The sequence below is a fragment of the Bufo gargarizans genome, chromosome 10 (assembly GCF_014858855.1).
Source record: "Bufo gargarizans isolate SCDJY-AF-19 chromosome 10, ASM1485885v1, whole genome shotgun sequence".
NCBI lineage: Eukaryota > Metazoa > Chordata > Amphibia > Anura > Bufonidae > Bufo > Bufo gargarizans.
The window spans coordinates 126,316,452-126,342,748 of NC_058089.1; positions in this window are offsets into that span (position 1 = coordinate 126,316,452).

A 26,297-nucleotide genomic window follows, 5' to 3' on the forward strand; every position below is an offset into this window, starting at 1 on the left:
ATAACATGATACATTTGTTATATAAATTTATATTAAGTATCTGGAATAATTAACTGCAATTATAACACAGCAGGCTGATAATGCCTAAATATTAGGACACTGATGGATAAAAATTCCTTTATATACCCAGCAATCTCTATGTACTCAGCGTGAACTTTTGTATTCAGCAAAGATCTGATATACTCGGCCGATTTATGCTAAATATTCTTTTTTCTTGCAAAAGTGCTCTGTATTTAGTGGGATTTTTTGATACACTTAGTATTGTGATAGTAGTATTTCTATATTACTTATTTGTTTTATTATTTTTTATGTGCTCAGCAAATAAATTATGTACTCAGCAGAACATTTTATCCTGTACATTGTGATGGTGATGCACTCTATCTATACTCTTATCAACCAGTACTGAGTTCCACTGGAAACTACACTATAGATTGATTGTGGGTATAAGTATAAGGATACAGACAGATATGACATTTGTATAATCATTTTTTCCTTTTTTTAAGTTTTTAAATACTAGATTTATTATAATCTCTTTTTGAATAAATTAATATGTTTACCAGATAAAACATCAAATATAAGAGCGCCCTCCTTTCTATATGTTTTATCCTTGTAATTATTACTGGCGGGGGTGTCGCCATTGGAGAGCACACATAGTTCCTTGGCTATCTGCTGGTAGAGCCACTTGTAGTATATTTATCATTCTTGCAGCCAACCCATCTACAGCCACCCTCCGGATCCAGCCTCAGGGAACGCCTAGATCGACATGTGTACAACTACATCGGTTTAATGGCCGTTGTGGATGCTTTGAGAAGCAGGGAACCCCTTGACTACTGGGTGTGCAGGCTTGACCTGTTGCCAGAGCTGGCACAATTTGCCATGAAACTCTTGGTTTGTCCCTCGTCGAGTGTCTCACATTTATAAAAATGAATGAGGCATGATATGGTTCTGATTCTGGATCTGACCCAATTAGTCAGTGAAGGATTGATGTACTGCTCCGAATGGTATGAAATGATTGGCATACGTACGCCTTGAGAGATCACACACAGACTGTCACAGAGAAGTCAATGCTATGATGTTCCGTTTATTATTTAGATTACATGATTTTTTATAGCAGAAAAAGAGGAACTTTATGACTCGGCTAATTTGATCTCATTGTCACATTACTAAGTCCCATGATAACGTATCACATTATCACTCCATACTTTAGCAAAAGTCAGCATTATGTCAGCATTATGTCAGCAATTTCAATATCATAAAGTGATTAGTAAGGGATTATTAAGGGAGCTGGCTGCTACTTCAGGGGCCATTTTGTTAAGCAAACTGTTAGATATAATACAAGCAAGTATACATTTGATACTAGATATATGATTCCACAACAGTCCCCCCTTGTAGACTTGATTGTAGACTTTCCCTAAACCTAGCGAATCCCCTGGCATACCATTCGTATCCTCTTCACCCACAGTGGCGACAACTTATCCCTTGTGAATAAGTTCCCGATTGAGCGGACTTCTGGTAATACCCTGGGATTCATTTGTCCCTAATTCTCATCATCTCTTGGATCTTCAGGCCTGGGTAGAGGAGCTTCATCAGCGGGAGTTGGAGAAGGCGGGGGTGTCGGGAATGCAGGAATCACATCCACATCTATTGCGGTGCTAGCCATTTGTTCATAGAGAAGTAGTATGGTTTCCTCAGCAGGCTTCTTTCTGTTGGTGATGCGGTCAATGCAGGAAACAACAACTTTGATAAATATGTAGATTACCATCAATATTAGGGCTATCTGTAATATTCCCTGAATTATTCCCATCGTCCATCCACTAATTCCCTTGAACCAGTTACTGGGATTAAGGAATGAGAAAGTGTCAGACCACCATGTTGACTCATCTGCACTGTGAGCCTCTAGCCATTCATCACGTATCTCACTCATCTTTTCCAAACCAGCTTTTACCTGTAGATTACCTTGTGGATCGATATAATGGCAGCATGCAGTACCTACTACCTGACACATACCTCCATCCTTTGCAGTCAAATAGTCTAATACTAAAGTGTGTTGATTAGTGACTATGATGAGCTGATTCTGAACAACATTAGATGTATTCATCAGTTTCATAATTTCCCAAATCTGATCATCCAAGTAGTCGGTAGCCATTACTAGCTTGTCATATGTTTGTGTAAGCATAGGATAGATTAATAGAGTACTAAAGAACTTGTTGGCACCACTCATTTCTACAAGATGGGGTTTTCCATTTGGTCTAGGAATGTTATCTGCGGCTCTTTTATATAAGGTGTGTTTGGGGATGGCATTGACATTTAATTTTCCATGAGGCAGTGTAAAAGTGGCTGGTGTGAGCCTAGCAATTGTACATAAACCTTTGAAATCCGAAGGGAGCCATTTATATGCCCTGTGTCCACATACTAGGTATATATTTTTTGGGACCGAAACCACTGTACTATTGAACAAACGAGTGATTAAGTGGGCTAATTTGATACCTTCTGCTAGTTTTTGCCCCTTTTCTTGACCCTCTGTGGTTTTACTAGTTATCCCTATTGTCAAGTCCTTTATACTGCGCCGGGCGCAGGCCAGATCACCACTTGCTTCAGCATATATACCAATGCACTGTACTGGACTGTCTGGGTTGGAATCATTGCAGCCTGATCTGTTATGGGAACTGAAAACCATACCATGGGTTTGTACCTGTAGGCAGTAACAGTGGGTCCAATTTGGGAAGCAGGATACATTGCTCCACATATAGTCATTCCAGGGCATATTGCTATTCTGAGCTGAGGGTCCTGTTCTGTTTATCATTAGCCATGGGGACCCATCCCATGCTACTACTATTAGGGAAGCTTTTCTGTTGCCATTTTTGGTATTAACCTCTTTTATGCTAGAAAGGAAAACAGCTGATCCTGCCAAATCTTTTATCTCTTGGAAGGTTAGGGGCTAAATAAGGCATAGCTCTAGCATTTACTGGGCCATGTGTACATATCCAACAATCTTTTAGTGAAGAGGTGGTGGTGTCAGAATCACCTTCCTTCAGGCTTTTATACAACACTTGATGATGTTTGACAAACTTATTGTCCCACCCGTCATCATCCATTTCTGCCGGGGGAGGAATGTATGCACTGGTGAGTGTCACCAGTGCTAGCAGATAAAAGAAAATCATTTTGTTATTTCTGAATCTGGCGGGTTCCTTATCCTTTTGCAGTGAGAGGCGTGGATCCAGGTGGATCTCCCTTCGAGCTTTACAGAAGTTGGAGTGGTCAGTAGTACTTGGTAAGGCCCCTCGAAGCGTGGTTCTAGGGTACTTCTGACGTGTTTCTTGACCACTACCCACTCTCCTGGTTTCAGAGTGTGGCTGCCTTCTAGGGAGTCAGGATCTGGAATGGAAGAAAAGACTTGTACATGGATGTTAGACAACTGTTTGCTCAAAGCTATCACATACTTTGCAACAGATTCATAATGCATTTGCAACTGTTGAGGGAAGTACAGCCCCATCCGGGGTCCCGACCCAAACAATATCTCATGTGGAGTCAGCTTATGGGGAGGTTTGGGAGTGTGTCTGACTGCAAAGAGTGCTATTGGTAAACACTGAACCCAATTGAGCCCTGTCTCCCTAGTCATTTTCAGCATTTTTGACTTTAATACCCCATTCAGTCTCTCGACTTTGCCGCTACTTTGGGGTCTGTAAGGGGTGTGGAATGCCAGGTGTGACCCTACCATCTTCCAGACCTCTTGGGTTAGGTTAGCAGTGAATGCTGGGCCCTGATCACTCTCAATGACCTCAGGTACCCCGTACCTACAGACAGTTTCCTGTATCAATTTTTTAGCAGTAGTTGTTGCTGTCTGATTCCTGACGGGGTAGGCTTCTGGCCACCCAGAGAACATGTCTACCACTACTAACACGTATTGAAACCCTTGGCACATTGGCATTTGGATATGATCAATCTGGATCCTCTGGAAGGGGTATAAGGCTTTTGGGAGACATTTTTTGGGCGTGGGCTCAGTCCCACCTGGATTGCATTGGGCACAGATTAAACATGACTGGACATATTTCACTAGTACAGGAGTGATTCCTGGGGCTACCCATATTTTATCGATGAGTTCTTTCATTATTGTCTTAGATTGATGAGTGGGCCCATGGGCCACAGAGGCTATTACAGGATAGAGTGCTCTAGGCAAGCACACTTTCTTCCCTTGTGTCCAAAGTCCGGATTCTTCTTCCAGGGCTGACTCCTTTAGCCAGGTTTCCTTTTCTGAGCGGGTGGCTTGCTTCTGCATCTGTTTCAGTAGTTCCCATGATACTTCTTGTTGCTTGACATCCGGTTGTGCTAACATGATTTTATCTGGCTGTGCTCCTTCCTCTTCCATTGCTGCCTGTTTGGCTGCTTGGTCAGCCAATGCATTTCCTTTGGCTTCTGGTGTGTCAGCACGGGTATGTGCCTTTACTTTGATCACTGCCACTTTGGTGGGCAGGAGTACTGCAGTCATCAAAGCCTCCACTGCTAAAGCATGTTTAATTGGGGTTCCTGCTGCTGTAATGTAATCTCTGGCCTTCCATATTATTCCGAAATCATGAACTACTCCAAAAGCATATCTGGAGTCTGTGTAGATGTTAGCAGTGGAGTCTTTTGCTATGAGGCAGGCCTCAGTAAGAGCTATGAGTTCAGCCTCTTGTGCTGACTGGTCTGGGCGCAATTGCCTTGCACACAGCACTTCATACTCACTAGTAACTGCCATGCCTGTATGGAATTTCCCTTTGTCATCGGCATACCTTGAACCGTCTACAAAGAGTGTCCAGTGTGGGTTTTGCAAAGGAGTATCCTGTATTGATGGTGGAGTTCCTACTTCAGCTTCCATCATTGTAATGCAATCATGTTCTTGTTCTTTGTAAAGAGAGTCGGTTGAGGCCCATAGTTCTTCTTCCTGAAGATCTTCTTCAGCACGTAGATCAATAAAATCTTCAGAATCTCCATCTGCAGTACACTCCCCCCTTGGGAGAGGAAGGAGTGCAGCAGGATTGAGGATGTGGCATCTCTGGATGGTGACATTATCTGGCAGAAGCAGACTACACTGGAGCCTGAGGTGGCGTTGTGCAGTGAGGTGTTTAGGTTGTGTTTGTTGCAGGATAGCTGAGATGTCATGGGGAGCCATGATGGTGAGTGGGTGTCCCAGGACGATGTCAGCGGTAGCGTTCAGGAGAGAACTAGCAGCATGAACGGCCCTGACACAGGAAGGGGTGGCTCTGGCTACAGGGTCTAGACGTTTTGAGAAGTAGCCTAGAGGTCTACTACGACCCCCATGGCTCTGGGTGAGAACTCCAGTGGCATGACCCTGACGTTCCATGACATAAAGGCGAAAGGGAAGCTGATAGTTAGGGATGCCAAGAGCTGGGGCAGTGACAATGATTTGTTTGAGAGATTGGAATGCTTTTATGGCTTCTGCAGTCATTTGGAAAGGGACAGTAGCAATACGGGGTATGCAATCAAACAGTGGCTGCATCAGAACGGATGCATCAGGGATCCATGGTCTACAGTATGAAATTAGTCCCAGAAAGGTTTGCAGTTGGTGAGGGGTATCTGGCAGTGGGATGTCTGAGACTGCTTTTTTCCTGGCATCCGCAAGATGTTTACTGCCTTGTGAGATACAGTGACCTAGGAAAACAACTTTTGGAAGACACAATTGTAATTTAGAACGTGAGACTCTGCACCCAGCATCCGCCAGGTAGGCAAGAAGTGAGGCAGATGAGTTCAGGCAGACGGGGTGTGAGTCAGCACAGAGGAGTAAATCATCGACATATTGTAAGAGTTCCACCTCTGGGTGATCTGCTTGCCATGGTTGTAAGATGGATGCCATTGCTTTGCTAAAGAAGGAAGGACTATTATGAGCTCCTTGAGGCAACACCGTCCAGGTGTATTGTTTTCCATCATGTGTAAAAGCAAAGAGAAATTGGGAGTCTTCATGTAATGGGACAGAGAAAAAGGCATTAGCCAGATCAATGACAGTAAAGATAGCAGCCACAGGAGGAATGCTAGCAAGCAAAGTGTGGGGATTTGGTACAATGGGGGTTTCAAAGACCGTAGCCTCATTAATTGCTCTGAGGTCTTGTACCATGCGATATACAGGAGGTTGTCCCTTCACACTCTTCTTTTTAATTGGGTATAAGGGAGTGTTACATGGTGAGGTGGTAATTTTAATAGCTCCATTTGCAAGAAGAGCCTGCATCTGGAGGGTGATAGCATCTCTCTGGGAAATGGAGAGAGGGTACTGTGCCTTATATGGCAGTAAGTTAGGATTCTTCAAGGTTACAGTGACTGGCGGGACTTTGAGACGCCCAATGTCTTGGGGACGTTTGGTCCAAAGGGTATCAGGGATGAGGTGCAAAATGCTTTGCAGCGAATCCCCTTGTTCATGTGATTCAAGTGACTGGGATTTTAATGCCACTAGGAGGCAGGTTTCTTCAGGACTCAATGCCGTACCTAAAACAACTGTACCATTTTCCTTGAACTGGATGTTGGCACGTATTTTCTGAAGAAAATCTGAGCCTAATAGGTTATAAGGACATGTCTGGCTTACAACAAATTGTGACATTACTCCAGTGGGCAGATGTAACTGTGGAGATTGGCTTTGGGACTTAGTGGAGGGAGTAATCAAGAGAGGCTTAGTAACAGGGTTGTGCTGGGTGACCCCTTCTAAACCAGAGCAGGGTAAATGCATATCTGTGAGCCAGGAAGGGAGTATGGCGGTCTCACATAACACACTGCGGGCTGCACCAGTGTCTACAAGGAATGAGAGTTCCTTCCCCGCCACATCGAGGGTGATTCGAGGGGCGGGGCCTGCAGGAGGGGCAGAGACCGCCATACATGGGGTGTCCCCTCCCAGCAACACTGGTTTGCCAACGTCCTAGTAGGATGGAGCTGGCCACGGAGGAGGAGTTCCTCTTTGGCTCTGATCTGCTGGCCACAGATGTTTGGAGCGACAGTTTCTCTTAATGTGCCCTGGTTTGCCGCACCCATAACAGACACGGGGTGGGGGTCTTTCCTCTCCTCCTTCTCCCGTCATGACTGCCATGACTGATATGCGGGATTTCTTTGTACTACTCTCCAGCCCTTTTGCAACTTGTTCTAAAATTTCTAATGTTAATGATTTCCATTCTGGGCGACAGGTTACAAGAGCTTTGTTCAGATCTGGCCTAAGGCCATCTACAAATGACCGTGCTAGGAGTCTTAGGTGCACAGGTTCATTTGGACTGAATCCCATATCTTTATAGTTTTGTTTAACTCTTTGTACAAACTTTTCTACTGACTCTGCTTTATCCTGTATCATGTCTTGCAGGGTTGTGGACTGCTCTGCTAGTCTGTCTTTCGCCCACTTATATAATTGCTGAATGAAATCACGGCCAGATTCTGAATCACGAGTGTCATAATTTGCTCCAGGGAGTTCTGGTTGGCGTATGTGATCCATTATAAGTGAAGAAAATTCACCAGTTTTATTTTGTACAATACTTTGCAAGTCTGACCAAGTACATCCGTAGGTTTGATATACTTGTGCCAATTTTCTGTAAAAGGGCATAGGGTGAGTATCTGGGTCAGGCATGAGGTTCACTATGGTGAACAACTGCTGGGGGGTAAAGGACACATACCTAGGTGGCCCGACTGGGCGAGTGTTCAAGTATATTTCCCTTAAGGCTTCAAGATTTCCTTGTCCTATGTTATGGATCTCTCTTTGCAGCTCTGTAATTTGGTTTTGAAAAGACTCATTCATTGCTCTTGCTGCACCCTGCTGGCTACTTAGGGTAATGTCAGAAAATTGTCCAAGGTGCGGTGGGCTGCGATATCCCGGGGTTTGTGCTGCAGCACCAGGTGCATAGTCCACTGTCTGCTGTGAGTCTTCCCCTGCATCTTCCTTTTGTTTCTCCCCATCCTCATCTTCCTGATCTACAGCACCACTACCTCCTACCATTATATGAGCTGGAGCTATGGGCTGACTGGGTAGCATGTAGGTGCCGTCAGGATTTACAAGTGGGTATATAGTAGTGACTTGTGGCATGACAGAAAGAGCTGGGTTTGGGGAGATTACAAGTCCAGCCTTGGGCGTTGGCTGAGGACAAGATGGCGTCATTGCTGGGACTGGTGAGACGTGCTGGGGGGCTAAAAGAGCATGATTATGTGGGCGTGGAGCACCACAGGCTAAGCACGTATCACGGGGGGCAGGGTTCTGCTGACCACAATGTGTACAAGTCCAACTTCCCCTTTTTCTTTCAGCTGCGCCATTGTAGGGCGGTGGCTGTTCCTGTACCAAGACTGGGCCAGGCCGATAGTAATGGAGTCCTGATTTTTCATCAAACATTGCTTCTCCTTTTGTCTGTTCAAATTCTTTGCTACAGTCCAGCCATACCCTAACGGTATCTATCAACTTATCATCATTCAATTTGCCTCTCTTCTCAGTCAACAATGTCTGCCATATAGCAGAACACAATACACCTCCTTTTGCAATACCATAACTCTTTTCTAACTTGCTTAATCCTTTAACACAACCCTTTCCTCTCCGGTCCGCCACGTACTGTTCAGGTGAACAATAGCCCTTCGGGACACTATTTCGGTTACCCATTTTTTTCAAAACACCACGTTCTGGAGCCTTCAACACGTTCTGGAGCCCTCACTTACTGTCTCTGATAGTTGGATTAGCACAGACACTGCACTGACAAACAAACACCTTGAGCTTGAGATTAACACACCACTGGGTTATCAGCAAGCTGTCTCCTTCCCTTCTACTATTTCTTGGGGTCACACACCGGGGTTACCCCTCAATGTAGGCACTTTAGGAGACTTCTATTGTTCTGTCAGTCTATGCCTCTCCCCTCTCCCAGAGAAACCAACCATACACAAAAAAATAATAAAACACAATACATCAAGCTTATCAATACAATGGGGTTCTTACTTTCATGCCCCTGAGGATGCCTCACTGTCGGTGCACCCCTCCCTAGAACAAATATGGATAGACTAAGCCAAGGGACACAGAATAGGTAAGATGAATATATTTTCTCACCTCTTATTACGGGCTGCGCAGTCCCGGTGTCCGTTGGCTTGTCTCTCTGGGTCCAGTCTCTGGGGGTACGCCAGCAGGAGGTCCAATCCTCAGGCCCCACGTCGTTTGGCGCCAACTGATATGGTTCTGATTCTGGATCTGACCCAATTAGTCAGTGAAGGATTGATGTACTGCTCCGAATGGTATGAAATGATTGGCATACGTACGCCTTGAGAGATCACACACAGACTGTCACAGAGAAGTCAATGCTATGATGGTCCGTTTATTATTTAGATTACATGATTTTTTATAGCAGAAAAAGAGGAACTTTATGACTCGGCTAATTTGATCTCATTGTCACATTACTAAGTCCCATGATAACGTATCACATTATCACTCCATACTTTAGCAAAAGTCAGCATTATGTCAGCATTATGTCAGCAATTTCAATATCATAAAGTGATTAGTAAGGGATTATTAAGGGAGCTGGCTGCTACTTCAGGGGCCATTTTGTTAAGCAAACTGTTAGATATAATACAAGCAAGTATACATTTGATACTAGATATATGATTCCACAACAGGCATGGATCTTGAAGGAATTCAACACCTTTGACGACCACGTATAATTGAATTTTACCTATTACTATTGTTTTTTTTTCAAGAGGGGGGATTTCATTAGCAATGTTTTCAATCCAATTTTATATTTTTTGTTCTTTTAAACATACTGCATGTATTTCATGTATTTGTACTGGCCAGCAGTAAACTTGATATCCAATGACCATCTAATATACCTCCAGCCACATAATCACTTGATCTTTTCTGTACGGTGAATGCATAATTTTTGGGGCCTGTAATCTAACTGGCCAATAGTAAAATTTTTATAAGGTGACCGCGTAATGTACCTCCAGCCACATAATCACTTGATGTTTTCTGTCCGGTGAATGAATAATATTTTGGGGCCTGTACTCCACTAGCCTGCAGTAAAATTGATATCCATTGATCCGTCTAATATACCTCCAGCCACATAATCACTTGTTCTTTTCTGTACAGTGAATGAATAATTTTTGGGGCCTGTAGTCCACTGGCCTGCAATAAAATTGATATCCAATGACCATCTAATATACCTCCAGCCACAAAATCACTTGATGTTTTCTGTCAGGTGAATGCCTAATGTTTGGGGCCTGTACTCCACTGGCCTGCAGTAAAATTGTTATCCACTGACCGTCTAATATACCTCCAGCTACATAATCACTTGATGTTTTCTGTCCAGTGAATGCCTAATGTTTGGGGCCTTTACTCCCGTGGCCTAAGATAAAAAATTTCTAGGCTCCAGCAGGGCACATTTTTGAGAGTTTCCCTTTAAGATGCATAGAAATGGCCCCTGATTAAAACACATTTTTTGTGGGAATTTTTGCCATTGATCCCCCTCTGGTATGTCACTGTCCATGTTGTGGGACAATCTGTGCATTTCTAGTAAGTATTTTGTGGCTGCAAATATCACCTGCTATTAAAGTGAATGGGGCCCGCCGCAAACTTGCGGTTCGCGAACATTTGATCACATTCGTGAATCTTCCCGGCCGATGTTCTTCCATCACTACCTCTGGCTGCTCCTGCACCTCCTCTCCTGTCACCTGTGTAGAAAAAACACCAATCTCACTACAAACTGCTTGAGGTCCAATGTCCTCCTCCGACTCCAGTTCAGCCCCCACAGGGCTCATGGGGCCGTGAGATCTAGGCGTCACGTCTCCAGTCCCCTGACAAGATTTACCAGCATCTGTTTCAGACATGAAGCAGTGGAATGGCGTTGTTCCTCCTGTAGTCCTGGCGACTGACAAAAAACGTGGCCTCCTCAAACGACCTGAGCAAACGGCCAGTGTCATGCATGAGCTGCCACTGGCTGACATTGAAGTTACACAGGGGAGTAATCCTGACTTCTTGGAACATCAAGAAATCGTTTATGGCCTTTCTCTGTTCGTATAGTCGGTCCAACAAATGGAGGGTGGAATTCTAATAAGTGGAAAAGTCTAATATCAGCCTATGTCGGGGGATGCCGTTCTGCTGCTGCAGCTCAAGGAGGGTGTGCTTTGCAGTGTACAAGTGACTGAAGTGCATGCAAAGTTTCCTGGCCATATTTAGGATGTCTTGCAGATGGGTAGAAGACTTGAGGAACCGCTTGACAACCATATTGAAAACTTGTGCCATGCAAGGCGCATGTTTTAGCCCTCCTTGACGCAGCGCCGACACCATGTCCTTCCCATTGTCTGTCACCATGGTACCGATTTTGAGTTGTCGCGGAGAAAAACAGGATTCAATATCTTGATGAAGGACACAGAGACGTTCCTCCTCTGTGTGACTCCGTTCACCCAGTGTCACAGTGGGGAGTGGGTGAAACCCCCCACCGTACAATGTCAGATATTAAGAAAGCCAACAGGCCTGGAAGCCAGGATAAAGGAGCAGGTCACCTCCTATCTCCACCCTCATCCTATCCCTGACATTCTAACCGCATGAGCAAACCCAGATGGTAGGAGGGCTCATGCACCGAAACCTAGGCTATAACTAAACCTGATGATCCCTGGTAGTAAGGTCTGGGCAAGGAGACAACTGGTTCATCCATGACACAAATGAACCGGAGTCTCACACGGGCCTAGCAACTGGGAATGCACAGCTACTGGATCGGCAGGTAAGAGCCAAGAACAAAAAGCACTTACCTGCTGCAGCAACAATGACGGCTGGACCCCATGAAACAGTATTAGAACCCTAACACCTAACAGGACACAGCACAAACAACTCATACAGGAATCCAGCACACCATGCAGACAGGATGCATGGTGGCCCCTGGCAGAGCTGAGCACTGACATTTGGTTCCCCCTCCTGGGAACGCCAGGGACCCCCTTCCGCCATTGGAGAGTGCACATAGTTCCTTGGCTATCTGATAGTAGAACCACCTCTATTATATTTATCACATGCCACAAAAGGCTTTAGAACATATAATTGCACCACTGAACGGCAAATAAAATAAAAATGTTTGCAACTTATACTCGCAAAAAAGGGTTTTAGAACATATAACTGCACTGCTGAACGGCAAATAGGCCCTTACTTTTTCCACTTATACATGCCACAAAAGGCTTTAGAACATATAACTGCACCGCTGATCGCTAAATAATATATATTTTTTGCCACTAATACATGCCAAAAAGGGCCTTAGAGCATATAACTGGACCGATTAATGGCAAATATATATTTTTTTGCTGCTAATACACGCCAAAAAGGGCTTTAGAACATGTAACTGCACCGTTGAACGGCAAATATTGATATTTTTTTGCCACTAATACAGGCCAAAAAGGGCAGTATTTTTCTCGTTTCACCATACAATGGCAAATATTATTTTTTTTGTGCCACTAATAGGGATGAGCGAACTCGAACTGTATAGTTCGGGTTCGTACCGAATTTTGGGGTGTCCGTGACACGGACCCGAACCCGGACATTTTCGTAAAAGTCCGGGTTCGGGTTCGGTGTTCGTCGCTTTCTTCGCGCTTTTGTGACGCTTTCTTGGCGCTTTTTGAAAGGCTGCAAAGCAGCCAATCAACAAGCGTCATACTACTTGCCCCAAGAGGCCATCACAGCCATGCCTACTATTGGCATGGCTGTGATTGGCCAGAGCACCATGTGACCCAGCCTCTATTTAAGCTGGAGTCACATAGCGCCGCCCGTCACTCTGCTCTGATTAGCGTAGGGAGAGGTTGCGGCTGCGACAGTAGGGCGAGATTAGGCAGATTAACTCCTCCAAAGGACTTGATTAACTGATCGATCTGCAGCTGTGGATCATTGAGCTGCTGATCCTCAATTGCTCACTGTTTTTAGGCTGCACAGACCGTTTGTCAGTCTCATTTTTCTGGGGTGATCGGCGGCCATTTTGTGTCTTGTGGTGCGCCAGCACAAGCTGCGACCAAGTGCATTTAACCCTCAATGGTGTGGTTGTTTTTTGGCTAAAGCCTACATCAGGGTGAAGCTGTCACACCAAGTGCATTTAACCAGCAATAGTCTGTTCATTTTTTGGCCATATACAAAATCAGGGGCAAGCTGCGCCTGTCACCAAGTGCATTTAACCCTCAATGGTGTGGTTGTTTTTTGGCTAAAGCCTACATCAGGGTGAAGCTGTCACACCAAGTGCATTTAACCAGCAATAGTCTGTTCATTTTTTGGCCATATACAAAATCAGGGGCAAGCTGCGCCTGTCACCAAGTGCATTTAACCCTCAATGGTGTGGTTGTTTTTTGGCTAAAGCCTACATCAGGGTGAAGCTGTCACACCAAGTGCATTTAACCAGCAATAGTCTGTTCATTTTTTGGCCATATACAAAATCAGGGGCAAGCTGCGCCTGTCACCAAGTGCATTTAACCCTCAATGGTGTGGTTGTTTTTTGGCTAAAGCCTACATCAGGGTGAAGCTGTCACACCAAGTGCATTTAACCAGCAATAGTCTGTTCATTTTTTGGCCATATCCCAGTCTAATTCTGTCACTAAATCCATACCGGTCACCCAGCGCCTAAATACTAGGCCTCAAATTTATATCCAGCTAAATCTGTCCCTAGTGCTGTAGCTGGGCGAGTTATTTAGTGTCCGTTCAAGCACATTTCTTGTTCTGGGTTGAAATACAATTCCCAATTTAGCAATTTCATAATTTAGTGGTTCCTGCTATATCAGAGCTATTTGAAATCTATCCCAAAAAGGGTATATAATATTGAAGGTGCACATTGGGTCATTCAGAATAACTTCACACACACCCGCTACTGTGTATTTCCAAGTCTAATTCTGTCACTAAACCCATACCTGTCACCCAGCGCCTAAATACTAGGCCTCAAATTTAAATCCCTCTAAATCTCTCGTTACCCACCGCTGTACTGTTGTTGCTGGGCAAGATATTTAGTGTCCGTCAAAGCACATTTTTTGTTCTGGGTTGAAGTACAATTCCCAATTTAGCAATTTCATAATTTAGTGGTTTCTGCTATATCAGAGCTATTTGAAATCTATCCCTAAAAGGGTATATAATATTGAAGGTGCACATAGGGTCATTCAGAATAACTTCACACACACGCTTCTGTGCATTTCCAAGTCTAATTCTGTCACTAAATCCATACCGGTGACCCAGCGCCTAAATACTAGGCCTCAAATTTAAATCCCTCTAAATCTCTCGTTACCCACCACTGTACTGTTGTTGCTGGGCAAGATATTTAGTGTCCGTCAAAGCACATTTTTTGTTCTGGGTTGAAGTACAATTCCCAATTTAGCAATTTCATAATTTAGTGGTTTCTGCTATATCAGAGCTATTTGAAATCTATCCCTAAAAGGGTATATAATATTGAAGGTGCACATAGGGTCATTCAGAATAACTTCACACACACGCTTCTGTGCATTTCCAAGTCTAATTCTGTCACTAAATCCATACCGGTGACCCAGCGCCTAAATACTAGGCCTCAAATTTAAATCCCTCTAAATCTCTCGTTACCCACCGCTGTACTGTTGTTGCTGGGCAAGATATTTAGTGTCCGTCAAAGCACATTTTTTGTTCTGGGTTGAAGTACAATTCCCAATTTAGCAATTTCATAATTTAGTGGTTTCTGCTATATCAGAGCTATTTGAAATCTATCCCTAAAAGGGTATATAATATTGAAGGTGCACATAGGGTCATTCAGAATAACTTCACACACACGCTTCTGTGCATTTCCAAGTCTAATTCTGTCACTAAATCCATACCGGTGACCCAGCGCCTAAATACTAGGCCTCAAATTTAAATCCCTCTAAATCTCTCGTTACCCACCGCTGTACTGTTGTTGCTGGGCAAGATATTTAGTGTCCGTCAAAGCACATTTTTTGTTCTGGGTTGAAGTACAATTCCCAATTTAGCAATTTCATAATTTAGTGGTTCCTGCTATATCAGAGCTATTTGAAATCTATCCCAAAAAGGGTATATAATATTGAAGGTGCACATTGGGTCATTCAGAATAACTTCACACACACCCGCTACTGTGTATTTCCAAGTCTAATTCTGTCACTAAACCCATACCTGTCACCCAGCGCCTAAATACTAGGCCTCAAATTTAAATCCCTCTAAATCTCTCGTTACCGCTGTACTGTTGTAGCTGGGAAAGTTATTTAGTGCCCGTCAAAGCACATTTTTTGTTCTGGGTTGAAGTACAATTCCCAATTTAGCAATTTCATAATTTAGTGGTTCCTGCTATATCAGAGCTATTTGAAATCTATCCCAAAAAGGGTATATAATATTCAAGGTGCACATTGGGTCATTCAGAATAACTTCACACACACGCTTCTGTGCATTTCCAAGTCTAATTCTGTCACTAAATCCATACCGGTCACCCAGCGCCTAAATACTAGGCCTCAAATTTATATCCCGCTGAATTTGAATACAATACATTGGGCCAAATAATATATTTGTTGTTGTGGTGAACCATAACAATGAGAAAAACATCTAGTAAGGGACGCGGACGTGGACATGGTCGTGGTGGTGTTAGTGGACCCTCTGGTGCTGGGAGAGGACGTGGCCGTTCTGCCACATCCACACGTCCTAGTGTACCAACTACCTCAGGTCCCAGTAGCCGCCAGAATTTACAGCGATATATGGTGGGGCCCAATGCCGTTCTAAGGATGGTAAGGCCTGAGCAGGTACAGGCATTAGTCAATTGGGTGGCCGACAGTGGATCCAGCACGTTCACATTATCTCCCACCCAGTCTTCTGCAGAAAGCGCACAGATGGCGCCTGAAAACCAACCCCATCAGTCTGTCACATCACCCCCATGCATACCAGGGAAACTGTCTCAGCCTCAAGTTATGCAGCAGTCTCTTATGCTGTTTGAAGACTCCGCTGGCAGGGTTTCCCAAGGGCATCCACCTAGCCCTTCCCCAGCGGTGAAAGACATAGAATGCACTGACGCACAACCACTTATGTTTCCTGATGATGAGGACATGGGAATACCACCTCAGCATGTCTCTGATGATGACGAAACACAGGTGCCAACTGCTGCGTCTTTCTGCAGTGTGCAGACTGAACAGGAGGTCAGGGATCAAGACTGGGTGGAAGACGATGCAGGGGACGATGAGGTCCTAGACCCCACATGGAATGAAGGTCGTGCCACTGACTTTCACAGTTCGGAGGAAGAGGCAGTGGTGAGACCGAGCCAACAGCGTAGCAAAAGAGGGAGCAGTGGGCAAAAGCAGAACACCCGCCGCCAAGAGACTCCGCCTGCTACTGACCGCCGCCATCTGGGACCGAGCACCCCAAAGGCAGCTTCAAGGAGTTCCCTGGCATGGCACTTCTTCAAACAATGTGCTGACGACAAGACCCGAGTGGTTTGCACGCTGTGCCATCAGAGCCTGAAGCGAGGCATTAACGTTCTGAACCTGAGCACAACCTGCATGACCAGGCACCTGCATGCAAAGCATGAACTGCAGTGGAGTAAACACCTTAAAACCAAGGAAGTCACTCAGGCTCCCCCTGCTACCTCTTCTGCTGCTGCCGCCTCGGCCTATTCTGCTGCTGCCGCCTCGGCCTCTTCCTCCGCCTCTGGAGGAACGTTGGCACCTGCCGCCCAGCAAACAGGGGATGTACCACCAACACCACCACCACCACCTCCGTCACCAAGCGTCTCAACCATGTCACACGCCAGCGTTCAGCTCTCCATCTCACAAACATTTGATAGAAAGCGTAAATTCCCACCTAGCCACCCTCGATCCCTGGCCCTGAATGCCAGCATTTCTAAACTACTGGCCTATGAAATGCTGTCATTTAGGCTGGTGGACACAGACAGCTTCAAACAGCTCATGTCGCTTGCTGTCCCACAGTATGTTGTTCCCAGCCGGCACTACTTCTCCAAGAGAGCCGTGCCTTCCCTGCACAACCAAGTATCCGATAAAATCAAGTGTGCACTGCGCAACGCCATCTGTAGCAAGGTCCACCTAACCACAGATACGTGGACCAGTAAGCACGGCCAGGGACGCTATATCTCCCTAACTGCACACTGGGTAAATGTAGTGGCAGCTGGGCCCCAGGCGGAGAGCTGTTTGGCGCACGTCCTGCCGCCGCCAAGGATCGCAGGGCAACATTCTTTGCCTCCTGTTGCCACCTCCTCCTTCTCGGCTTCCTCCTCCTCTTCTTCCACCTGCTCATCCAGTCAGCCACACACCTTCACCACCAACTTCAGCACAGCCCGGGGTAAACGTCAGCAGGCCATTCTGAAACTCATATGTTTGTGGGACAGGCCCCACACCGCACAGGAGTTGTGGCGGGGTATTGAACAACAGACCGACGAGTGGTTGCTGCCGGTGAGCCTCAAGCCCGGCCTGGTGGTGTGTGATAATGGGCGAAATCTCGTTGCAGCTCTGGGACTAGCCAATTTGACGCACATCCCTTGCTTGGCGCATGTGCTGAATTTGGTGGTGCAGAAGTTCATTCACAACTACCCCGACATGTCAGAGCTGCTGCATAAAGTGCGGGCCGTCTGTTCGCGCTTCCGGCGTTCACATCCTGCCGCTGCTCGCCTGTCTGCGCTACAGCGTAACTTCGGCCTTCCCGCTCACCGCCTCATATGCGACGTGCCCACCAGGTGGAACTCCACCTTGCACATGCTGGACAGACTGTGCGAGCAGCAGCAGGCCATAGTGGAGTTTCAGCTGCAGCACGCACGGGTCAGTCGCACTACAGAACAGCACCACTTCACCACCAATGACTGGGCCTCCATGCGAGACCTGTGTGCCCTGTTGCGCTGTTTCGAGTACTCCACCAACATGGCCAGTGGCGATGACACCGTTATCAGCGTTACAATACCACTTCTATGTCTCCTTGAGAAAACACTTAGGGCGATGATGGAACAGGAGGTGGCCCAGGAGGAGGAGGAGGAGGATGAGGAAGAGGGGTAATTTTTAGCACTTTCAGGCCAGTCTCTTCGAAGTGACTCAGAGGGAGGTTTTTTGCAACAGCAGAGGCCAGGTACAAATGTGGCCAGCCAGGGCCCACTACTGGAGGACGAGGAGGACGAGGATGAGGAGGAGGTGGAGGAGGATGAGGATGAAGCATGGTCACAGCGGGGTGGCACCCAACGCAGCTCGGGTCCATCACTGGTGCGTGGCTGGGGGGAAAGGCAGGACGATGACGATACGCCTCCCACAGAGGACAGCTTGTCCTTACCCCTGGGCAGCCTGGCACACATGAGCGACTACATGCTGCAGTGCCTGCGCAACGACAGCAGAGTTGCCCACATTTTAACCTGTGCGGACTACTGGGTTGCCACCCTGCTGGATCCACGCTACAAAGACAATGTGCCCACCTTACTTCCTGCACTGGAGCGTGATAGGAAGATGCGCGAGTACAAGCGCACGTTGGTAGACGCGCTACTGAGAGCATTCCCAAATGTCACAGGGGAACAAGTGGAAGCCCAAGGCCAAGGCAGAGGAGGAGCAAGAGGTCGCCAAGGCAGCTGTGTCACGGCCAGCTCCTCTGAGGGCAGGGTTAGCATGGCAGAGATGTGGAAAACTTTTGTCAACACGCCACAGCTAACTGCACCACCACCTGATACGCAACGTGTTAGCAGGAGGCAACATTTCACTAACATGGTGGAACAGTACGTGTGCACACCCCTCCACGTACTGACTGATGGTTCGGCCCCATTCAACTTCTGGGTCTCTAAATTGTCCACGTGGCCAGAGCTAGCCTTTTATGCCTTGGAGGTGCTGGCCTGCCCGGCAGCCAGCGTTTTGTCTGAACGTGTATTCAGCACGGCAGGGGGCGTCATTACAGACAAACGCAGCCGCCTGTCTACAGCCAATGTGGACAAGCTGACGTTCATAAAAATGAACCAGGCATGGATCCCACAGGACCTGTCCGTCCCTTGTCCAGATTAGACATTAACTACCTCCCCATAACCATATATTATTGGACTCCAGGGCACTTCCTCATTCAATCCTATTTTTATTTTCATTTTACCATTATATTGCGATGCTACCCAAAGTTGAATGAACCTCTCCTCTGCCTGTGTGCTAGGCCTAAATATATGCCAATGGACTGTTGCAGTGGTGGCTGACATGAAGCCTGATTCTCTGCTATGACATGCAGACTAATTCTCTGCTGACATGAAGCCAGATTGTCTGTTACGGGACCTCTCTCCTCTGCCTGGGTGCTGGGCCTAAATTTATGACAATGGACTGTTGCAGTGGTGGCTGACGTGAAGCCTGATTCTCTGCTATGACATGCAGACTGATTCTCTGCTGACATGAAGACAGATTCTCTGTTACGGGACCTCTCTCCTCTGCCTGTGTGCTAGGCCTAAATATATGCCAATGGACTGTTGCAGTGGTGGGTGACGTGAAGCCTCATTCTCTGCTATGACATGCAGACTGATTCTCTGCTGTCATGAAGCCAGATTGTCTGTTACGGGACCTCTCTGCTCTGCCTGTGTGCTAGGCCTAAATATATGCCAATGGACTGTTGCAGTGGTGGGTGACGTGAAGCCTCATTCTCTGCTATGACATGCAGACTAATTCTCTGCTGACATGAAGACAGATTCTCTGTTACGGGACCTCTCTCCTCTGCCTGTGTGTGTGCTGGGCCTAAATATATGCCAATGGACTGTTGCAGTGGTGGCTGACGTGAAGCCTCATTCTCTGCTATGACATGCAGACTGATTCTCTGCTGACATGAAGCCAGATTCTCTGTTACGGGACCTCTCTCCTCTGCCTGTGTGCTAGGCCTAAATATATGCCAATGGACTGTTGCAGTGGTGGCTGACGTGAAGCCTCATTCTCTGCTATGACATGCAGACTAATTCTCTGCTGACATGAAGCCAGATTGTCTGTTACGGGACCTCTCTCCTCTGCCTGGGTGCCGGGGCCTAAATATCTGAGAATGGACTGTTCCAGTGGTGGGTGACGGGAAGCCAGATTCTCTGCTATGGAACCTCTCTCCAATTGATTTTGGTTAATTTTTATTTATTTAATTTTTATTTTAATTAATTTCCCTATCCACATTTGTTTGCAGGGGATTTACCTACATGTTGCTGCCTTTTGCAGCCCTCTAGCCCTTTCCTGGGCTGTTTTACAGCCGTTTTAGTGCCGAAAAGTTCGGGTCCCCATTGACTTCAATGGGGTTCGGGTTCGGGACGAAGTTCGGATCGGGTTCGGATCCCGAACCCGAACATTTCCGGGATGTTCGGCCGAACTTCTCGAACCCGAACATCCAGGTGTTCGCTCAACTCTAGCCACTAATACACGCTATAAAGGTCTTTAGAACATATAACTGTACCGCTGAACTGCAAATAGGCCCTTATTTTTTTCCACTTATAGACGCCACAAAATGCTTTAGAACATACAACTGCACTGCTGAAAAGCAAATAATATATATTTTTTGCCACTAATGCATGCCAAAAAGGGTTTTAGAACATATAACTGCACGGCTGAATAGCTAATAATATATATTTTTGTGCAAAAATACATGCGAAAGAAGGGTTTAGAACATAAAACTGCACTGCTTAAAGGGCTTCTGTCACCCCACTAAAGTCATTTTTTTGGGGGGGGGCTAGTTAAATTCCTTATACTGCGATATATGAAAATATAATGCTCTTACTTACTTTCCTTCAGCAGTTTCTTCTAAAAACAAACTTTTATAATATGTAAATGGGGTCTCTACCAGCAAGTAGGGCGTCTACTTGCTGGTAGCCGCCGCAAAAAAACGCCCCCTCGTCCTGTTGATTTTTTTGTTTTTGTTTTAATTTATATTTTTTTATTTTATACAACGCAACAAGGTACAAGTAAAGACACTGACATGCCTCGCAGGGCATGTTGCAAGTACAAAGAAGTCAGAATATATTGCACATATGATACAGCAATAGTACACTTTTTCATGTTTCTATTACTTATGCAGACACATAACACCATTCGGAAATTTACTGTGTCAGTGGTAATGATGACAAATGTAATTACAGACATAGGGAGATATGTTAATGGAAGAGATTGTGAAGAGATCACTGTGAGTAACTTGGGTGCCTCAACTTTTGCCACAGATGCCATTGGCGTTGAAATTTCGGGTGATTTCTCGCTTCCCATGAGGAAATTTCTTTAAAACTGAAAATTTGGTCGACCTTTAATTTCCATTGCTCTATGGGGGGAGGTGAGGTAGACAACCAGTATTTAGGGATTAATAATTGGGCTTCTGTCAAAAGCTGCTTGAAAAGAAAAGGCGTAGGGTGTACTGCTCTATCTACATCAAGGTTAAGGAGGGCTTTGCTCGCAGATAATTGTACTTTTGTCTTGCAAATTGAGTTACCAATCTGGAATATTTCTTTCCACCAGGTCATGATAATTGGGCAATCCCACCAAATGTGGAAAAAGGTTCCTCTGTCTTTGCCACACCTCCAACATATATCAGAGGCTGTAGGCGAATGCAGAGCTGTAATATCTGGTGTTTTGTACCATCTGGTTAGGATCTTGTATCCATTTTCCTGTATGCGCACACATCTAGATAAGTGGTGTGGGGATGACAATAAATTTGACAAAATGGAAAAGGGAATTTCCTGACCCAGATCCCTTTCCCAGTGTCGGATAAACGCCGGTTTGGTGAAGAGCGAGGGTTTGTTAATTCTTTTGTATAGTTGCGATATTAGTTTTCTTGGGGGAACAGGGTCCGAGATGAGAATCTCTGACCATTGCAAAGGGCGAAAGAGGTCGCTCCTTGAAATGTGTTGTGAGAGGTAGGCGTGTACATATGATGTGGAGGAGTTATGTAAGCAGTCGGCATTGAAGATTTTTTGGAACTCTTTAGGTTGGAGTAAAGAGCCATTGGTATCAAAGAAGGAAAGAATTGGGGTAGATGAATCCTTCAATTCCCTTGGAGTACAGTCAGTTACTGCGGGTAATGCCGTCCCCATGATATCCCTAATGGAAAGAAGAGGGGAAGGGAAGGGAATTGAGCAATGTGAGGATTGAAACCATTTCCATGTATTAATAGTGGCTTGAATAACAGGGTATGGTGAGGAGGGTAAATTACATGTGCTTCTATTAGCTAATAGAAGAGATCTAAATGGTTTATGTATCAGTTCTTTCTCTATCGCGACCCAGGGCTTTGCGTTTTCAGGTCTAAGCCAATCTATTGTTCTAGATAGTAAGACTGCCTTTCCGTATAACTCTGGGTCTGGTAGTGCAATGCCCCCCAAACACTTAGACCGTGATAGCAGCTCATACGACAATCTAGGTTTCTTTCCTCCCCAAATAAAGGATCGGAATAGTTTCTTCAGAGAATTATAGTAGGTTTTGGGGACTGGAATGGGCAGAACCTGCTGTAGATAGGTAAGGCGGGGGAGTATCAAAGACATAAGCAGATTTTTCCTGCCAAACCAGGAGATGGTTGGAATATCTAGTTTACCTATGCTAAGGGAAATATCATTTAGTAATGGAGTATAGTTTAATGAAAGTAGTTCAGAGGGTTTAGGACTAATTTTAATCCCTAAGTATGTTATGGTGGGGGAGGACCAGTTGAAGGGGGAATCTCTTTCTAAGCTTCTTTGAGTTGATTGGGGGATTCCTATACAGATTACCAGTGATTTCTGTTTGTTGATTTTAAAATTGGAGAAGGAGCTATACATATCTAGATGTTTTTGGATTGCAGGTAGTGATTCCCTAGGGTTGGATGTCATAATCATAATATCATCCGCAAAGGCGGCAACTTTGTGATCTGTACCTCCCAGTGTCACTCCTCGGATTCCTGAGTCAGTTCTCAATTTTAGGAGAAGCGGTTCCAGAGCCAAAACGAATAGCAGGGGGGATAGGGGGCACCCCTGCCTAGTACCGTTCTGAATGGAAAAGGGGTCTGATAAATCGCCATTGATCAGTACAGAGGCAGAAGCTTGGGCATACATTGCAAAAGTGGCTTGTACAAAGGGATCAGGTAGGCCAAATCGGGACAAGATGTTTCGCAGAAAAGACCAGCTAATTCTGTCGAGCGCTTTTTCTGCGTCCGTGCTTAACAGTAGAAGCGGTCTTGATCGAATGGTGGAAAATTGCATTATATTCAATACTCTAGCCGTATTGTCTCTACCTTCCCTACCCTTGATAAAGCCCACCTGATCCCCATGCACTATTGATGGGAGGAAAACTGCAAGGCGGTTAGCCAATAATTTTGCCAATAATTTAAGATCAATATTGAGGAGGGAAATGGGTCTGTAGTTAGCACAATGCTTAGGGTCCTTCCCTTCTTTAGGGATCAAAGTAATGTGGGCTAGCGTCATGTCCCTGGAAAGCTTTTTCCCTTGTAGGGTTAAATTACATACCACAAGTAAGTGTGGGAGTAAGCATTGTTGGTATGTTCTATAATATTGGACTGGAAGGCCATCAGGGCCTGGACTTTTGCCTGAGGGGGTCTGTTTTAATGCAGTCTCTAATTCCTCCAAAGTGAAAGGGGTAGCCAATTTCTGTTTCTGGTCTTCAGAGTTAGTTGGTAAAGGGAGTGAGTCTAGGAAGGAGTTAAGAATGGTTGTCTGGTCCTCTGGGGCAAGTGTGTGAGGCAAATTATAGAGAGTTTCATAAAACTCCAGAAATTGGGCACCTATTTCTTTGGAAGAGTATAAAGGCGAACCCTGGGGGGATTCTATCTGGTGGATGTAATTTGTCGATCTCCTATTCTTTATCCTTCTCATCATGAATTTGGATGTTTTGTCCCCGTGAGCAAAAAATTTGTGTTGTGAATTCAGGAATAGTTTTGCTGTAGAATGTTGTAGCATGGATTTCAGCTCTGCTCTAGTATCGGATAACTCTTGGAGTTGCGAGGCAGAGAAGGAGCGTTTATGTTGTGATTCCAAGGATTTTATTTTCTGGAATAGATAATCTAGCTTTTTGTTTCTTTCCTTTTTTAGGTAAGCCCCCATACTTATGAAGTGCCCCCGAATAAAAGGCTTGTGTGCATCCCATAAGGATAGAGCTGATATATCTGGGTCTTTATTTAGGGTAAAGTATTCATCAAGGAGCTCAGCAATCCTATCTCTAGTTTTTAGATTCCCTAAAAGAGATTCGTTTAGGCGCCACATGAATTTATTCTGTTTAGGGACAGGGGCCAATATTGAAAGGGATATAGGGGCATGGTCAGAGAGATGGATAGATCCTATTTGGGGATTGTGGCAAAATTTTAGGTGTTGCTTAGAAACAAATAGGTAATCTAAGCGTTGGTATGTCCCATGTATGGAAGAGTAAAAAGTATAGTCGGCTGTGGTAGGATATAGTGTGCGCCAGACATCTATTAGGTGAAGGCTACACAAACCTTCTCTAATGTAACGAAGGGTTTTAAGCGCCAGAGCTGATTTTGAGGCTGACGAATCTTATTGAGGGTTTAGAGTAGCATTAAGGTCTCCTCCTGCTACGATCAGACCCTCTGAGAAGGAGTTAATGATGGGGAAAACCTTGGAGAAACAACTATAATGACCAGTGTTTGGTATATAAAGATTGACGAATGTGTATATCTGGGGACCAATATTACCCTTGACCATTAAGTAGCGGCCGTCAGGATCCTGTAGGTGTGAGGTGTATTGGAAGGGAACTCTCCTCTGGAACCCAATACTCACACCACCTGAAGCAGAGGAATTACCTCCACAGTGATACCACTGGGAAAAGTGGCCATGTGATAGGTTGGGGTAATGGTTGAATTTAAAGTGCGTCTCCTGGAGAAGTAGGACATTGGCTCCCGATTTGCGTAACAATGAGAAAACCTGACTCCGTTTAGAAGGAGAATTAAAGCCTTTGACATTGTAGGATGCAAATGATAGGTCAGCCATGATATGTGCTGTACAATGTGTTACCTTGCTGAGATATCTTCCTTCCCTAGGAGAGCGCACTATTACTGAGGGTGTCAAGTGAGGGCCGAGCGAGTCTGGGTCCCAGAGGGAGTTCTTGCTTCTTTTGGATCTTTAGGGTAGACAATACATGTACCTTCAAAACAATGTAAAGAAAATGAAAAAACAATTGAGAACTTGGTTGAGAAGTCTCAAAGAACGGTACCCACTGAGATGGGTTTGAACAATAAATGACATGAGGGTCACAAGGGGGGAAATGGTTATACAACCCTATTGTGATCCTCTAAGCACTAAATACGAGTCAAAATGTGACTGATAGACAGTCAATTGGTGAGCTGTCAGAAAATGAGGAAGAAAAGAGAAGAAGAAGGGGAGGGGGGGGGGGGTGAAATGGGTATAGGGTAAGAGGTGAAACTTAATTGTTCCGCTGAGATTAATGGAGAGGAAGGGATTGGATAGTAAGCAGGAGGATTAGGATGAGAGGTACAGAGAAAGGCCAGCGGGTAGAATAGAGCAATTAGAGCATGTCGTTACGTTATAAGGACAGTCTCTATGGTGTAAGTTGCGCGTTCCTCCGCTTGAACTTTTGGGCTTTCGGCGTCCGTGGAAGCTCAAATGGTGAGGTCTTCGGGAGCTCCGGGAATTCTGTGAGGTCTTGATACATCTCCCAATTCGCAATGTCCAGCGGCGGGATTTGCAAGTGATCATATGCCCCCATAAGGTCAGCGAATGTAATAATATTGAGGCGACGGCCTGCATAAAAGAACGAGATCCCAAAGGAAAAGGACCGTCTGTAGGGGTCTTATTCAGCCTGAGCCAGTCCGTCAGGGGCTTCAGTGATCTTCGTTTTCTCAGTGTTGACGGCGCCAGGGCCTGATAAATCGAGATGCTGTAATCTTCGTACGAGAGTTCCTCTTGTTTCCTAGCTGCCTCCAGGACCGCAGCCTTAACTTGGAAATTTAGGAACCTGCATATGACATCTCTAGGCGGTTCTAACCCTTTGGGTTTAGGTCTGAGCGCCCGGTGTGCGCGCTCAATGATTATATCTGCCTGGCTGTCGGTGCCTAGCAGGGAGCAGCATATAGCAGTTACAGCTCCTGGGATATCTGCTGCCGCAACGGTCTCCGGTATCCCCCTGAATCGCAGATTATTCCTGCGTCCCCTATTTTCTTGATCCTCCACTGCGTTTTGGAGGTCATTAAGGTAAGTGCGGCACTTATGTAGGGAGGACACAGTCGCTGCTTGATGGTTAATCATTGCGGCCTGTTGCGTCTCCAGAGAGACTACGCGATTGCCGATATGGTGAATATCCTGACGCATGGCTGTGAGCTCGCTCAGAATCGGCTCCATAGCTTTACACAAAGACTGCTTCAAGAAGCGGCGAGTTATGGGGAGTGCGGTCTTGCCGTGGGAGTCTTCTATGTCGCTTTCCCCCTC